Source organism: Haliotis asinina, chromosome 10, assembly GCF_037392515.1.
Source record: "Haliotis asinina isolate JCU_RB_2024 chromosome 10, JCU_Hal_asi_v2, whole genome shotgun sequence".
In the NCBI taxonomy this organism is placed as follows: Eukaryota; Metazoa; Mollusca; class Gastropoda; order Lepetellida; family Haliotidae; genus Haliotis; species Haliotis asinina.
This window is the reverse complement of record NC_090289.1, coordinates 11,560,457-11,578,818: the sequence shown is the minus strand read 5'-3', so window position 1 is coordinate 11,578,818 and position 18,362 is coordinate 11,560,457. Positions and strand designations below refer to the sequence as shown.

The 18,362-nt window shown below is 37.2% G+C and overlaps 1 protein-coding gene across 2 annotated transcripts in view; it reads right to left on the bottom strand.

The window, feature by feature from the left end:
• The window catches only part of LOC137298937 (homeobox protein HOX3-like), a 118,126-nt gene that overhangs the window by 73,295 nt on the left and 26,469 nt on the right, over window positions 1–18,362 (bottom strand). Inside the window, exon 1 of one of the 2 annotated variants that reach the window (XM_067831322.1) lies at window positions 6,327–6,460. The exons of the other annotated variant lie outside the window; for it this stretch is intronic. The gene's annotated coding sequence lies outside the window, so the exon portion shown is untranslated. Of the gene's footprint in view, window positions 1–6,326; window positions 6,461–18,362 lie in introns of those variants that run through there. 2 annotated transcript variants of the gene reach the window in all.

The following is an 18,362-nucleotide window of genomic DNA, read 5'->3' as shown; positions in this document are numbered from 1 at the left end:
CAAGCGAAATAAAATTAAACGGCAGACATTGTCTTAGACTTGTTCAGCGGCGACAATATTCTGGCCAGACAGGTACTTGGAGGGGTGGGGTCCAGGGGGAGGGTGGGGGTTGGGGTTAAGGGGACAAGGAGTCGGCGTAAGAAGTCAAAGAAAATATCCCATTTATCAGACTTTGTCACAACGACGCGCCCCGGGATAAGATGGATGACTACAGCGCTCTTCTGGGACCTCGGCCGTGAACCTTTAGTAGCCCGCCAGCTTTTCTTGAGAGCTTGGAAAAATTCGAGAAAATGAAAAATCAAATTCGTTCTTGATTACTTTCTTCACCATTGTACTGGGAAGACGATTGTCGCCGTTTTGAAGTACCAGGCTCTCATCCTAAACCTTTGTTGCCCAGTCCAGATCATGTTTCATTGAGGCTGCAAGAGTTTATGAATTAAGCCAATATATTTACTTTACGGCTCAAGGACGATGACCACGGTTAAGAAGAAATGTAATTATTAACGATATTTATGTCAAAGGGTATTCATAGTTTCCTCAGCATACGCACCTCAGTGTTTATTGTTATCAATATGTGTAGAATTTGTGTGTGTAGTACTTTGTGTCTGATATATACATATCCGCAGCATTTAAAACTCAGAGATTATAATTTGTGTATGTAGTACCTTTCTTTTGTGTCTTATATATATCCACAGCATTTAAAACTCTGAGATTATAATAAGTGTGTGTAGTACCTTTCTTTTTCCCTGATATATATCCGCAGCATTTAAAACTCAGAGATTATAATTTTTGTGTGTAGTACCTTTCTTTTTCCCTGATATATATCCGCAGCATTTAAAACTCAGAGATTATAATTTGTGTGTGTAGTACCTTTCTTTTCGTTTGATACATATCCGTAACATTTAAAACTCAGAGATTATAATTTGTGTGTGTAGTACCTTTCTTTTTGTCTGATACATATCCGTAGCATTTAAAACTCAGAGATTATAATTTGTGTGTGTAGTACCTTTCTTTTTGTCTGATATATATCTGCAGTATTTAAAACTCAGAGATTATTATTTGTGTGTGTAGTACCTTTCTTTTTGTCTGATATATATCTGCAGCATTTAAAACTCAGAGATTATAATTTGTGTGTGTAGTACCTATCTTTTCGTTTAATACATATCCGTAGCATTTAAAACTCAGAGATTATAATTTGTGTGTGTAGTACCTATCTTTTCGTTTGATACATATCCGTAGCATTTAAAACTCTGAGTTTATAATTTGTGTGTGTAGTACCTTTCGTTTTGTCTGATACATATCCGTAGCATTTAAAACTCAGAGATTATAATTTGTGTATGCAGTACCTTTCTTTTGTGTCTGATATATATCTGCAGCATTTAAAACTCAGAGATTATTATTTGTATGTGTAGTACCAGCTGCAGCTGTATTGTAGTTATCGGATGCATCTCAGCATATACAGGCATATCGTTATTATTTTGGCAATTATTTGTTTGTTTTATTTGAAACACGTTCAAAATGTCGTTATCACGTCTGATACACTAGATGAAGTCGCTTACAAATTTTTCATCACATTGAAACTAAATGACAGATTAGGACCCACAGCAAATAGCTGTAAAATTGTTGATAAACCAAAACTCAAACGTCTACCATCATCAGGTACTCTTTCCATATCCAAGCCCACCTACATGGGATCGTGAAGAGCGTTACCGCCTTGTTATTCAAAATTACTTCAAAACAATTTTAAATGAACTTCACTTCTGATTTGAAAATTAATGATATCTGCATCAGTTCCCATTTATGGACATCTTGAAAAAAGAGCCCGCTTCATTAAATCTGTAGAAAAAGTATCTCTTTACATATTTTTTCGCTGCACAATGTTAAGTAGTAATGTATAAAACTAGTAAAAGTCTTTAGATAACAACCAAGCCGTTGATATTGTACGTACATTAAACAAAACCTGTATACATTGAAACTGGTCCTGATGCAATTGATTTTATGCATATATCAGGTTCATATGTTAGTATAACAATAGTGAAACAACTGAATACAATTCTAACAATTCAAGAACCATAATGGACGCTGATGAATGCGTATACTTGATATTACTTTACAACAAAATAGCTTTTTACAGTGTTTGCATCTGTGTGGTTTATAATCCGTAAAGCTCGTGTTGAGGAGAACAAAATTGGACCTTTTATTAAGAAGGTTATAGGTCCTATGTTCAAGACATAGCGATGTGATCTTAATAAATCGGAAAGCAACATACGGCGTTATTACTTCACGCGTGTGCAACCATCAAAATATAGGAGTTTTTAATGTTTGGAGTTACTATTGAAACGCATTGACCGTTTATGGCACAAGTCATTGTGCTTTGGGAATAGCTCCTTATAAGCCATTACATATCGTACCCATCCCACCCACGTACAGGGGAGAGTCTAGACCCCCGGGTGGATGAATTGGGGGGGTCGGGGGTAGTCACCCCTGTGGGATCTCGCCTACTGTGTCTCTACTCAGAACATGGCCATAAATTTCAACTGTCCAACTCCTCGACAATGCTTCTGGTTTTATTTCTAGTTTGTGTTGCGGCCAGCATAGAACAGAGTGCTTTAAATTATTGCCTCTGTGACAGGCTGACTCGTCTTCAATAGAGACACTCTGGTATAACTTGTCAAGCCTGCATTCAGGCCCAAGGCCGACTAAGTGATATATGCCCCGTCCGAAGAGACGATTATTCACCAAACCACGAGACACGGGTCTCTACCATAGAGAGCCTCGCAGGAAAGTAAGGACTCCTAAATGTTGCATAAAGCTTGTCACGAGAGAACAAAATTCCTACTCTCGACGGGGTGTTCAAAGATGGGATTGAAGCGTGGCAAGCCTTTCACTGACCAGCGGGATGGTCGATTGTCGACACATCTCAACAAGTGACACAGAATTGGACTAAAATGGAACAATTTTATATGTCAACCTGTTCTTGCGCTGACCTGACCGGCCAGTGTGGGGCAAGGTTAATGGGCCGAATCGGCCCGATTCAGACCATATGTGCTTTTGCGACACAACATGGGGCATTGCTGTGAAGCTAAACGTGTTTTGGTAATTTCGAGCCGTGTATTCTCAGGATGAACGTGTTTACAATCCCAAATCCTGTTAACTGTGAAAATTGAGTCTTTTGAAATATTAAGAGCTATTGTCGATACCATCTTTGATATCGAAATCCATGGACCCCTAAGCCAAGGCTACGATTCATCAACATGACTTAGACAACAAAAACACCCTACCTACGGCTATGATAACAGTGATCAAAGAGCACTGAAGACAGCTTTGAGAATTGGTATTACTTTAGACCCAAAGTCAGAGTCAAGATCACAAAACAAGTTTGAAACACGGATTTGCTTTGAATTACCCATCCTAAACTCGATGATCGACACTTACAGCACACCTGCGCGTGAACTGATCGATTAGTGGTAAGTCAACTCACAAAGGCAAATTTATTAGTCTAGTTATTAAAATAGCATAAACAGTGGATGATAATATGTTTTTGTAGGGTAAATAGATTAATGGCATCAGTGTTACTAACGGCTATGTGTGTAGGTTTTCATATCTATATATTTACTAGCAAAATGTATTTGTAATTTACCCACTTTATTTTAACTGACATATATACATATTTACTAATTCCCTACTTTAAAATGAAAATTTCATAGTGATTGTTCTTTCACGGAGTCAAAGACACAGAACATCTGTTTACAAGTCTTAATTTTGTATGTCTAAAAAATATAGGAAAAGGGACACATGAAAAACAGATGTTGGAAATACAGTTATAGTCTTAAATTACATTTTATCAGGCGCACAAAGGCCTATCCTAAAAGAGGCTTGGCAACTCTCATGTCAGAACTTAATAACCCACGAACACAATAAAACACCACAAATACAAATGAATAAAAACATACATGGAAACTATATAGCTCACTGAAATATATTTGAGATAAACGAATTGTACATTGCATATTTTCTTTCAAAATTTAGAAATCTGTCACTTTCGTGATGATTGTACCACTGAAAAATAGATATAAAGGATGCTTCTCTTTCTTTAACAAAGTTTATGCTTTTTGTGATTTTTGTGACAAGCAAAATTAAACAAAATCTATCTCAATGTTACGTCATGTTATTTGTAATTCTAAATGGTTTAATTTCTCTAATATTAAAAGGAGGGGAGATGTCAATATCATTCTAGTTCCCACCTGTAATGTTCAATGACGGGCAGTTGTCGTTTAAAGTTTATTTCCTGAAGGAAAATTGCTCCAAATTGATCACTCGTGCCGTGTTCAGTGTTGCCGCGAATTTCCTATATTCCGTTAACTCTTTGTAAAACGAGAAAATAATTCAATAATTTTCTATTCGATGCCACACATTTAAGTCATGTATGCGAATATTTCGTTTTCCCACGAGAGACATTAAAACAGTAGCTATTGTGCCGAACATATTTATGAAAGAGCAAGCTATCGAAACATCAACGTTTTAAATGCGTTATTGATGATCGTATATTGCAAACGGAACATTTTCACGAAACAAAATATCGTTTTGTCGAAGTCATTCGAAAGCAATTGACTTAAATATTCATTTCACTGCTAGCGGCAACTTAAATGTTTTGATTTTCGTTTTCACACATATTTTACTCCTACTTTTAGTAAAAACCTTCCCTGTTTCAGAAATATGGTTATGTACCTGTTAGATGAGGTAAAATGTTTTATATGACAATTTCCAAAATGTGAGAGTTTCCGCAGTTTAGTCTTTCACATACATTTAAGAGAAATAAAAATATATAAACAGAAAATATTTATGGGAATCATTGTGAGGTTTTCTCTAGACAAAAGTATGAAATATGAATGAACAATTTCTGCAGAAATAACAGCTCCATGTATATGTGTTTGATAAATGAATTTCGGAAACTAGATGTAACATGATTTTATGTCAGTTATAAATGCACGTTATATTTTGTCAGTTGCATTATAAATGTAAAGTAAATCAGTGTTAATTACTCTCAAATATCACTATATATGTAGAAACATCACTATATATGTAACACCTCAAAACATCGATTACAGACATAAAGCAAGGACGGGTATTCCGTAAATATTTGAACTATTTTGAATTAGTCATAAATTCGAAACGACACAGACGGATTCACGTGAAGTTTAACAAATCAATTCTAGGGGTTAGTACAGCGAATGAGTAAATCAATCATTTGCTCTCTATTCTCTGACTAGAACGTTATGCATAAATATCGTGATTTAAAAATTTACATCAAAATTGCTATTTTTTTATCAGAACAGTATGCCCGTGTACTGTTATACACAGATATATTAATATGCACGATATCAATACGTTTGAACACAAATACAAAAATCACACTTCTGTTGCAGCTTCATGAATTATAAATGTCAAATATTTAATTGAAAATGGCATTTCCCCCGTTGAAATTATAAAAATGAGAACACTGTATATTTAAATCACGTACATATTCACAGCTCCTGAAAATGCAAACTCAGGACACCCACATACAAACATACATTAATCAGTAACTCTGTCTCCGGAGGAACTATTTTCTTGCGGAAAGAAGAGCGTTTTACGCATTATATAAAACAGATTTATGCTTGTTGAACGCCTTGCCGAAAGCTGATACGTTCTGTTAAGTCTTGAAGAAAGGATCTGTTTCAATAAATTTCACACAAACACGTAAAAGAAAACTGCACTTGGAACAAACCGAACGCGAAAAGTAGCATACGTGTCCTCTCATGCTAATTCCGTGCTTGTACATTTCAGTTAAAACATCCCACCGTGAAATGTACACGTAATATACACCCTTCCATGACATCGACACCAAAGACACATAGGGAAATATGACAAGGAGTCGCAATCCAGTACAATATATCCACATATATTCCGATGATATCCACATGTAGGTAAGTCCTAACACCATGTTGACTTTCTGCCTCTGTGACGGGACTGGTAGGAAAATCAGACTGACTATCCTTTTAACTGGCCAAGGTGACATGCGGCCATTTAGGAATATTTACAGCCCTTAATTTCTCGTTACACACTATAAAGACCTTTAAACCACAATAATCATCTACTAAAAACCCCTTATCTTGACGAAAGTGTAATCAAAACAATGTTTCAAGTCATAAACCCACGTCCCGTGACTGTCTATTTAAGAGCAAGGACAGCGCCCTTGAATAAACGACCCGATTAGAATTAATATCAATCACCCTTCTTGTACAGTTAGTTACGAGTATTTTATGTAGAGAGCAACAATACTGTACCTTTTAAAAGGAAGATGGATTGTCGTTTTCTCCTAGATACGTCGAAATGCTATAAAACACACGAGGGAAAAGACTCGTGGGTTGTGGATTTCATGCAGTCACGTGACGCTCAGTAACAGGCTTCTTCTGTTTGTGAGCGCATGGGTTTTCTGACAGGCGATATATTGAATTTTGTTTGAGTGAGATCACTCATGTGTGAATATGTCCGAAGATAATGGCCATATCGTGTCGATTTCATCACCGTGTTAAACATTCGGGATTTACAAAAGCTATTTTTTTGTTCAATCGATCTGTTTGAGATAATATTGGGCTGATTTCTAATAAAATCACGTGCAGTTGGTTAAAACGCTCTCATAGTTTCATTTACGGGATTATTTGTGTCAAGATGAAACACTTTGTGTTGTAATGACAGTGAAAATGTCTAAATGGAAATGGATTCTTTTTGTTTGAATGCTCTCAGCATAAAATTATATTCATTTGTTTCCATGTATCCAGTACAGTGTGTCATGGTAATTCAGCCAATAAAAGAGTTTTTGTTCAGACTTGGAACCATGGGGGAAATGAAATATAATTAATATCAAATAAAAAACTAACAGTTTAGAAGTGTAAATGTAAACGAGCTAAACAGTTCTGTCACATCAGCAATTTTTCAACTGTTGAAGGGAAAGACATGAGTTGAATGTGACAACGATTTAGACGAAATATTGAAACTGGTAAATTGGATCAGCACGATTGTTTATCCTACATTGATATCTACTAAATATACATACATCCGGGGACTGCCGGAATCACAGACATTGCCACATACGGTTAACAAAGACTTTTGTTGATTTCAGAAATGCTCCGCCAAGCCGGTTCCTCCATATCTTTGGCTATAACAAGAAAAACATCCAAGTCCCTGGAATATCAATGATGAAACTGATCCGTGATAGAGAGAAGAAAGTAGACTGACACTTTCAACAAACAATGAACAATTCCACTCCAGAGGAGGTTCAGACGGAAAGAAGGAGTTTTTCGATCCCACATCAGGATTAATCATTTTCCGCGTTCTTGACAAATGCTCACGCGTGTCCGCACAAACTGGACCATACAAACTTAACGATTTTAACAAATGCTTATTGTCGAGTAAGGAAAATAGAGAGAACAAAAAAGGAAATGGAGAAAAGGTGTAAAATGTCAGAATTGACAGCTACATTGAGAAGCTTGATTGTTTTTCCTTTTAACTTTTTAAAAGAAAAATGTATCTGTTTTCATCGCGTCTGGTATTTTTCAAAGGAAGTATGTTCCTATCATTTGGGAGGTACGTGAACAAATTGTCCCTGTGACGCTGCGTTTAAATGTTTAACTTTCCATTGTCGTTAAGCGATAGTTTGCAGGCGTTTAACGTGCGGAGTAGAAAACGATGACCCTTGTTTCAAAATTTGCACGAGATCGTTTAAAAATTGGTTCGTTTGAGAAAATATTTTCCCGAATTCCTTACAGATGTGACAATAAAACAGTTTGGAAAAATCAAAGTTTTTACTTTAATGGGGGAAACGACATTACTGGTTTCAAAAATACATTTGGCGTTCAAATATATGTTCAGCGACTCCCCGTGAGCTTATGTCATGGCGGGCTGGAGGGTTTGTGCTTGTTCAGAGCTGGCTTGCACCAAGTTTAACCCAAGAACTGCCATTTTTAGATGCCAGTTCGTTTTTGTTTTTAACGATGTAATAAAGTAAGACAGATATACGAAATTATTGTCACTTCTGCCGGTGCTTCTCAACCTTACATGGTGGACCCTATTGGCTGATAGTATCACGTGATCTTTCAGTGTCATCAACTTTGTACACCAGTTGAACAGGTGTAGAGTTCTTTTTAATCTTTGTTCGGAATCACGAATTCCGACTTTTGTGATACTGAGATAAGATCCGCAATTTGAATTTCCCCGGCTTTTGTTGCATCACAGTTCGCTGATTGTGTCAAGCGAAACAAATACCAGAGTCTGTGACGCTGGCTGTGTTTTTGTGTCCTAGGTTTTGATTGGCTGAGGCCTCTTATCGGTACGTTATCGCTGACACTTGAGCCGGCTAATTCAGACCCCCGAGTTTCGAGTGGGTCCTTTCCGTTTTAGAGGCATTTGTCTTCGCCCTCTTGTGTTTCCCCTTTGACCACTAAGTGCCAAAATCCGGAGAAAGATTTACCACCGACCAATCAATCACCATGGTTTCCAGCGCGTGCTGTGACGTAACAAACCACATTGACCAACTGGCTCTCAAGTCAAGACGAGATTTACAACCGACCAATCAATCACGTGCTTTGTAGCACGTGCGGTGACGTAATACAAGATGGCTTGCTAAAAACGCGCCAATGTTTGAGATTGGTATCAGACGTTATTTACAGCTTCAAGATGTAAATGTTAATTGGCATTCAACAGGAGTTTGAAATTTGGAACATTCCAAAACGCAGCTTTGCAAACTGGCAGAATCTTATAGTACTACATTCGAGATAAACCTAAGCGAAAACCGTACCATTCCTATCACTCGGTTCTATTTCACCACGCTTTGTAATGGTACAGAGGTCAGTGCCGTTTGTTATTCTCTCTATAAATAAACAACTTACTTAGAGTAACTTGGAAAAAGAAGATTCATCTCAATACAGCATCCAGTACGACAGGTCTATTTGTTTCTCTTAATCCACATGTTGACAAAACATTATAAAAAGTGAAAGTTATTTGCTTTCCATATCTAACACGAACGTGGATTTCGTTTAAAAGAATGATTATGATTAAGACTGAACAAATATGTATACATATACATCGTTGTATCACACTCATCAGACCTATTAAGAATCAGATCATTTCCATATAATAGACATGATTGCGTTGATGAATCGCTACAATAATTATAATACTATAATATATTACAAACACCGAGAATAAACCAAAATAGTAAATAGGAATGTACGAAGTACATAGGCATAAATGTATGCTACACTTTTATTAGTGGGCAAGTTTACATTTGCACGACAACATTTGTTTTTATTAAGCACATGATTGCGTTGATGAATCGCTGCCATAATTATAATACGATAATGTATTACATAAACCGAGAATAAACCCAAATAGTAAATAGGAATGTACGAAGTACATAGGCATAAATGTGTGCTACACTTTTATTAGTGGGCAAGTTTAGAACAGAATAATGCACGTCAACATTTGTTTTTATTAAGCACTAAAATTGACACATGATAGGCATGTACCGTTGTATTGTATATAGGCTATATATACGATGGGTTGTATAATTCAGGTGCAAGGCATATGGTGTTGTGCATGTACAAAGTATATAATTTATGATAAATGCTGTTATGCATGCACATGGTACATATGTCGTATTGTGCATTGTATTTACAGTCCATATATACACATTTTTTATATTATGTATATAATGAAAAATTATTCGTTTAGAAAAAGACAATAAAAATATGACACATGTCCTTGAAAGTTGATATTAGTCTTGAAACTTTCTCTTAGGTATGTTTCTAACGAAAGTTTTCCTTGCCTTGACTTGCATATTTCATGATGGAAGAGACAAATTCCTTCAAACACAATACACTCAATTTACGACAATGCAAATACAATTAACTGAAATCGATTCAATAAATTCTGAAATGGGTTTGATAAATAATAGTTTGATGTTTAACGCTTTGTATAGCGACGCTCGTTTGTTTTTTATTTCTTTTGTTGTTCTTGATTGCATCATATTGTGTAAATTTGCGGCATCTTTTACAGCATAAACATCATCTCCTATTAATCAATATGACCGCGTCAACGAAAGTAACAAGCCTGATAATGGCAAGAACAAAACGCATATCAAAGAAGGCACACAAAACTCGTTCATCTCATAATGTGAATGTGAAAGACGTGTTCGATACAACAATTGAAAAATTGCTATTTTGGTGCCACTTAGGGCGGCATGAAAATAATTTATAGCTATTTTCGGCCACAAATCGCGATGAAGACGAGAAAAGTATTGGATTTTAGAGGACGCAGTTCGATGGAGACAGCAATCCCAAAGCTTTGTCTGGATAATATCAACCAAGTGTTAAAGTTCAAACAGAAAGAACCTTAATACAAACAGCGAATTCTAATGTAAATACATTTAAACGAATAAGCTTTTATCGTCTCGGTTGTTTCTGTGTTTGTGGTTTGAGGAAGGGCGAAATATGAAATATTACATGTTATATTCATGAAAATAATAAAACATATCATAATAATACGTGTAGTGATAAAAATTAAACGCATATCCAAGACCTAAAATATCTTGCAGACAAACGATTAAAAACACATCGGTCAACACATGCTAATAGGATCGTTAAAACAATGTATCTAAAATGGGAATCGTTAGGAAATGAAAACGAAATGGAAGTCATGTACAATTTAAATCCAATCCCCTCGATGGGTCTATCTGAGCAAGAATATCCTGGGTTATGAGATTTTGTTATTCAATGTGTTCACTTCGTGTGTGCTTAACTGATAATGTTATCGATTTTCACAAAGGAAAGTCGAAAAACATTTGAGCTAATGGTTTGGCGATCCATAACGAACATCACAATTTGCATTTAATTCAGTTTTATTTCAGCTTTCTGAAATTGAATTAAAAAACAACATATTTCCCCAGTGCGAGGCACTTGTTTAAAACAAGCAACTATGTACGGGCTGGTACTGAAACAATAACTGGTTTCGGAGAGCTACCTTCAATTTCCGGATCCAACAAATTCTCAATTTCACCTTTGTCTGATTTGGAAAGTTTAACAATGAGGGTTTTCTTTCAGGCAGTTAAATTAAAACAACTGTTCTCAGCAAAACAAACATTTACAGGAAACATTACCATAATAAAAAATAATCGCTACTAAAATCAGGGGCCGTTATTTGATTCTTCCTATGACATAAACATGTGTTTTATAACCGTTACCTCGTCAGTCTGGACACCCTTCTATCCGAACATAACACCAGGCGTTCTCTACCCGTCCGTTATATTTCCTCAATGCTCTTTATAATCATGGAAACGAATACGACAAACATGGAAGTGCAAGTGTATCTTTATTCAGGTTTCAGGTTATTTCAGGTTTCTTCGCAAGGTATGTATTGAAAGTGAAATTCTGGACAATATAAAGGAACGGTTGTACTTTCATGTGTTAGCTTTTTCGTCTCTATGAGTATATAAAGACGAAAATAGGTTTATAGCTGTCGAAGGCGACATTTCACACACAACCATTCGATATGCAGATATGATTAAATCATGACCAAGGTTTTAATTCAGTTGCTATACACCGAACTGGATCACATAATCTTTTCAGTGTCATCTTAAAAGTTGACGAATAACAGTAAATAGAAGATACTAAGTGAAGTACTAAGTCTCTGTCCCAGTCACTGAATCACCCAGCCATCCTTGCAATGCTAAAACTCCAAATGAAACAAGTCCAGATTTACTTGGGTTCTGAATCTCCAATCTTACTGTATCCCCTTTTCATTTTTATTTAAAAAAAATAAGAATTATTTCTTTCTGTCAACATTTATTACATATTCAGAGTCTCGGTGTTAAATTCGAAGTACACGATAGCGTGTCATACAGAACCTGACAGATATATATCCTTGAAAGCCCAGACAAGGCTACAAATTGTGGCAAGTCTAGATTTCCATAGTTTCGGAAAATGAACAAAGCCTCTGACCACCTTTTCCGTATTTGCCATTAAGAAAGTGAAGGATATTCAATTTTGCTAAAAACCAATGCCAATGCATATAAGGAAAGAAATGCATATCCATACAGATGAAACATTTCCAAAGGAATGGTATAAATTGTCACATTTTCCCCTATTTTCTCTTTATCATGTTATATCCTTGGCTTCATCATTTGCACTTTATCAGTCTTGCAAATCCAATATCCCCTACCCCTTTTAATGGTATACTTTATGATTACTATTTATGAACCATTTATTCTCTAAGATATGTTTATTTTGGAGATTAAATGTTAATCTAGTACAACATCACAGAACAAACATACGGTGGAAAAGAACTACCCGTTGAAACGTAAGTCAGGATAAACACAATTTAAAACAACAAGAAATTTTAGTCAAGCTCAGTTTCTATATGGCATATATTATCCTCTTTATGTTTAAAAGTAACACACATTATGTACACATAAGTTTGTTTTGTAGACATGGTTTTGAAATATATTTATAGATTTAAGAGTTTGTGTAGGTGTGATGTGAAATGGATACAATACGCGAAGGGATAGTACATCATTCACACGTTTTATGTCTTCAGCGGAAACTCTCAAAAACGTAATTTCTCGAGAAGTCTCCAAAAGATTCCTTGACATCTTACATGTCAGATAATTCATTTTCAGCGTCTTATGACTGACATAAAACTGAGATTTATTCAGACCCACTTGGCACTTTTACAGGACAAATACGCCACCGTCACCGATGTTTATTACGTTCGGATTTGCTAACATGTTTTCCTGTTTGTTTTCTATGATCTATTATTCTTCAGGTTTAATAAAAATCTGGAAGGTTTCTCAAGCGACTGCTGGTATTTCAGAGACAGGTCATTCCAAACTAAACACCTCTTTAGTAAAGTCACCCCGTTATCCGATATCGTATTGTAAAATAAGGCCATAAAATTCAGTCAATATCATAGAATATTTGAAGAGTTAGATTCTGACTGTCTTAGAACTATGCGTTTATGGATCACTGTCAAAAAGGATTGATTCCAGGTGGTCAAGACAACCTGCCCCAAGCGCCAAAAACACACGCAAGGGCAAATCAATTATCCGAATGGACACAACGGCAAACAGGGAAATATGATAAAATTTGAATAAGCGAAATGAAGTGGACATTGTGTTCTTACGATTCGATAATTTCTCCTACATGTCATGCCAAATATCCAAAACAAAACAAAACAAAAATACAAAAAGGGAAAAGGGAAAACACGTTTGAAAGTTTCACTTGATATTGAAAGTCATCTCATGCTATAGAAGCACATACCATATAAATGGGCAATAATTCGTCAAGCCGTATACTAGTGCATGCTACAAGACCGTTTGATTTCATCTGAGACGGATGAATTGGTCACCAACATGAAATCTTACTAAATTAAACTGCAATCAAACTAAATTTTGCAGTCACATGACACCGACAGACCAACTCAGGTGAGCTGTCTCCTAACTTTGGACACCCAAATACCACTTACTAGAACGGCGAGGTAATCAACTAGCGTGGTCAGTGAAATTTCAGTTTAGCACGTATAACTCGCACAACTGGCAGTTCTACAAGCAAAGGTTTTTTAGTTCTGTTCATATGGGTTTGCTTGTTTGTTTGTGTCTTTACTGTGCAATGCAGCACTCATATTGCAGCTATATGGCGGTAGCACGAAATAATCGAGTCTGGATCTGGACCCAGTGATCAACAGCATGAGCATCTATCTGCGAATTGTGATACGATGACATGTATCAACCAAGTCTGCCTTAACTCACGATCCCTTTAGACGCCTGTTACGACAGACTGGGTTGTTGAAGACAAATTCTAACTCAAACGTTCACGGGTTTGATCATCTCTAGTACATTTATAATTTAGTGTTTACGTGTAGTAACCTAGAGTAATAACAACTCACACGTGACCACAGTTACCATACATACTCGTATGGGAGTGAGTGAGTGACTTTAGTTTTACGCAGCACTCAGCAATATTCCAGCTATATGGCGGCGGTCTGTAAATAATCGAGTCTGGACCAGACAATCCAGTGATCAACAACATGAGCATCGATCTGCGCAATTGGGAACCGATGACGTCTGTCAACCAAGTCAGCGAACCTGACCACCCGATCCCGCTAGTCGCCTCTTACGACAAGCATAGTCACCTTTCATGGCAAGCATGGGTTTGCTGAAGGCCTATTCTATCCCGGACCTTCACAGGTCCATACTCGTACGGATTTCGACAAATATACCCAGTAAGTGACCAGGACCAAATAAACATTTCGATATATCCACCAGGTTCGATATAAACGTCTTCGATATTTGTGCAGGGGATGATCTATCAGTGATGTGTCATATACTGAAAATCAAAAGAAACGCAAATCTGGATTTTTGTCAAGTATTTAAACAGATAACATAAACCTGAACGCTTACTTTCATGAGATTTCATTTTTTCGAAAGTTGCATTTCTTTTGCTTTTCAGTATACCTCCATCGTCGTTACCCTTTCGAAAACATAATTCTAAACTGATGTTACAACCGTTACTCTAATGTGGTAAATAGACGGGGAATATCATATGCATATTCACAAAGAGACACACAAACTTTGCAAATCAAACTGGAATGTCTTCACCCTTTCAAGTTGCCATTTTCCTCCGTTTCAGCGTATATCTGATTCGTTGAAACCACTGTGCTTTTACGCACTAAGTATTTTATCTACCTCTAATCTATTTTACATCCATCATTAGTGGGAATGAACCTGAGGTAAACTGCAAGAATAATTACAAATAGACGTACCAGCCAGTACGGCATCATTATTCATATTGTTGCCATGGAAACAGAAAGCCTATTAAACCTGTTCACGGGTAAATAACGTTGGAATTTAGTCTCACAGCAGAGAGTGACAATCTGGCCAATTGTTTTCAAGAAAAGAAGTTTTCTCTGAAGATGCATGGATTTGATTTTCACAACATTTCAAAGTAAGCGCACACATGGAGAAGTTTCAGTATACTTTATTACTATTACAATTTAACAAAATAAACTTCAACGTTAACAGATTTCGTCCGAAGTTGAGGGGCAAAAAGCAGCGAAAATGATAACCGGAACACTATAAATCTGCGATGACACCAGGTGTTCATGTCAAAGGTTAGCCTGTCTTTCCAAGCCGATAGCATTTGCCACACAATATCCATCATGCTATTGAATTTAAAACTGAATCCACTTAATTTGGAATTTCCACAATCTAACACTGCTAGCAAGACCCAGCTTGCAATTGACTCCATACATGCACTGGCCATCTGTGAACCAGTTAAAACGCTGAATCTACTGTGCTACATCTGTTAAGAAAACTGCATCCCTACCAATCCCCCAACCTAGAGGCTACAGTTTCAATCTAATCCTACAAGTCTTTAGTTCTTTTTTTCTTTTTGGCAACATAACCCATTTTGTTGGACAGCCTGCCTCTACTCACTGCCATCCCTTTCATCTCAACTGTACCTCTTTTATCGACCAACCATAGCTCTAATTTGAATGTCAAAGCGATTTTATAAGATTAATTCGTGATCTGCAACTTCAACCTATCTTTTGATTTCTCAGTTGAACACAGCCAACGGCGTGATCCGTCGTAGGCCATGCGCTCGGCGACGGGACTTCTTACTTAGAATTGTAAAACAGAGACCTAGGGTTTGGATTCAATTAATACGGATCAGTCACCGCATATTTCACGGAGTTTGCGGCTGATGCGAATAATTTCGTTCGATTTTCATCATGTTGTTTACTGGTGCCTTGGGAAACGCTCAGAACATACGACTTGAAAAGGTCATCTCAATTGAACTTTAAAATCCTTTGTAGCTTTTGTTCGTCCTCTTAAAGTTTAATCCATGGCACAAAGACGGCAGTCGCCGCGCAATAGTTGAATGCGTGGCGATGAATCTAGTAACTCGGAGGTCTGATTGTCACACATGTTAATGTTGATTTCAAAATGAAGAAATCGACACCGGAATTTAAATAGACGAGAAATGCGCACTTTGTGGTTTTCATAAAGATTTACGAAACATCATCCCCTTTGCGTGGAATAAACGTGTAAAACAAACGTTTCCTGTCTGAAGTTGTCCGAAGATGCCACGTCTTTGGATGAAACCATGCGATCCTTTCGCTTTCACGTAGGATGTGACTCTGACAGTGATTTCTGTGATTGATTGAAATGGACATCTGTTACATTATCTCTCAATACCAGATGGTTACAACTACCACGATGGCCACCGAGGTCAACATTTGCAATGCGTGAAAACGTAAAATATTGAAAAAATGAGACGTTCTGGTATCGCATATGATATTGAGTATAAATGACATTCGCAAAATATCTTCACGCTAAAATCCTTTTGGAATAAAACACGAGACAGGATACAAAAGATGTTGAGTATGTATACCCGTTAGTACCATCAGGAAAAATTAATTATACACAACACACACAACAGACAATTGATGCATCATTCATTGTTCATTTACATATTAGCATGCACTGCAAAAATTAACAAAACTGCTGAAGATGTACCATTAGTCACGGTCATTATGTAACGTTAGAGAACGCCTCATATTTGACAAGGTTGTTTTAACATCTGTAAACACGCTAACAGCGAAAGTAAACACATTGATTGCATGCTTCTCATTTTTGCTACGGAAGATGAATTGGGCCAAACAACGAAAGCCTCCTCTTCTGTGTATTATCAGAAAAAGTCAAGGCTAGAATGATTGGCTTTAAAGCGGTAGTATTCGTGACTGCAATTCACAGTTGAGTAAAGCTTTTCTTTTTACACGAGTTCCTGTGCAGACTTACACTTTAATGTGTAATGTAAACGGCTACCGGTGACCTTCGAGTCGTATATAGTTTCTTCCGTTGTCTAGTGGATGGGGCTTCTGTCCGGAGAGCCACTTCTTGGTATGTCCATTCCGTATATACTGACATTTTGTACTCGGAAATGTCTCGTATTTGAAAATATAAACTAACGAAATTACTTCTGTTGCAAGTGGAACCGAGAAACATGCTTAATTTTAACATCGGGCTAGGTAGTCTAGCTTGACCAAACATTCTGGACCTGACTTGGACCATTTCTTTATGTGTTCTCTGGTTCTCTGAGACTGACATCATAAAAATAGAAATGAATGGTACTTGTCGCTATCCTGGTTGTAGCTGTATACAACAGGGCGTTTCACTCGGTGTTGGGACGTGTTGGGGTTGTGTTTAGATAAATAACGGCATGGCACCGCAGTGGATGAGTGAGTGAGTTTAGGTTTACCCCGCAGTCAACAATATTCCAGATATGTGGTGGCGGTCTGTAAATAATCGAGTCTGGATTAGACAATCCAGTGATCAACAGCATGAACATTGATCTGCGTAACTGGGATACGATGACACGTGTGTCAATCAAGTCAGCGAACCTGACCACCCGACCCGTTAGTCGCCTCTTACAAGTATAGGTTACTGAAGGTCAATTCTAATCTGGATCTTCACGGGTCTTCCAGTGGATGAGGACTATGAACCCGGTAGTAGTCCGGAGTGATACAAACAGCCACAGCCACAGCCACACACGCACACACACAAGAACGCAAACACGTGCATAGATGAATTTCAATAATCTTGGTCACGACGTCAATCCACATTGGCAAAATGACAGTTAAGTGCTCTTTTCATTTAAATTTGTGACGCCTGTAAAGAGGTCGGAGAGTCGGTTCACTGACGACATTTACTAAACAACATTTCTTTTCACTTCTACACAATGGACTATCGATCTTTTCAACACGGATCACTGAACACACGCGGGTTAAATAGCATGAAAGTTGGGATGGTTTGATATGACGTGTCCATTCCTTTGTTTAAGAATATTTGAGTTGAGTGTGTGAGTGAGTGAGTTGGGTTTCACGCCGATCTTAGCAATATTCCAGCAATATGACTGCATGGGACGCCGGAAATTGGCCTCACACATTAACTATAAGGGGAATCGAACCTGGGTCGAACCCGGTGGTTATATCGAACGATTTAACCATTAGGTTAGCCCACTGTCCGCTACAAACTTGAGCATGGCAAGGAAGTCTTATGGTCTAGCATTCGCTTGTTACACAGAATGTCTCGGTTCGATTCCTTCCAGCACAAGTCCATTGCTTGTGTCCCGCGTTGCGATATTACTGGAATATTTCTGAAAGCAACATGAAGCTATATTCATTCAAGTTGACAAATGAATTGAATTCTGTTATGAACGTATTGTCTCGTGTGTCTCAGAGAGTATGGCTTTACGGCGGTTTGCACACTG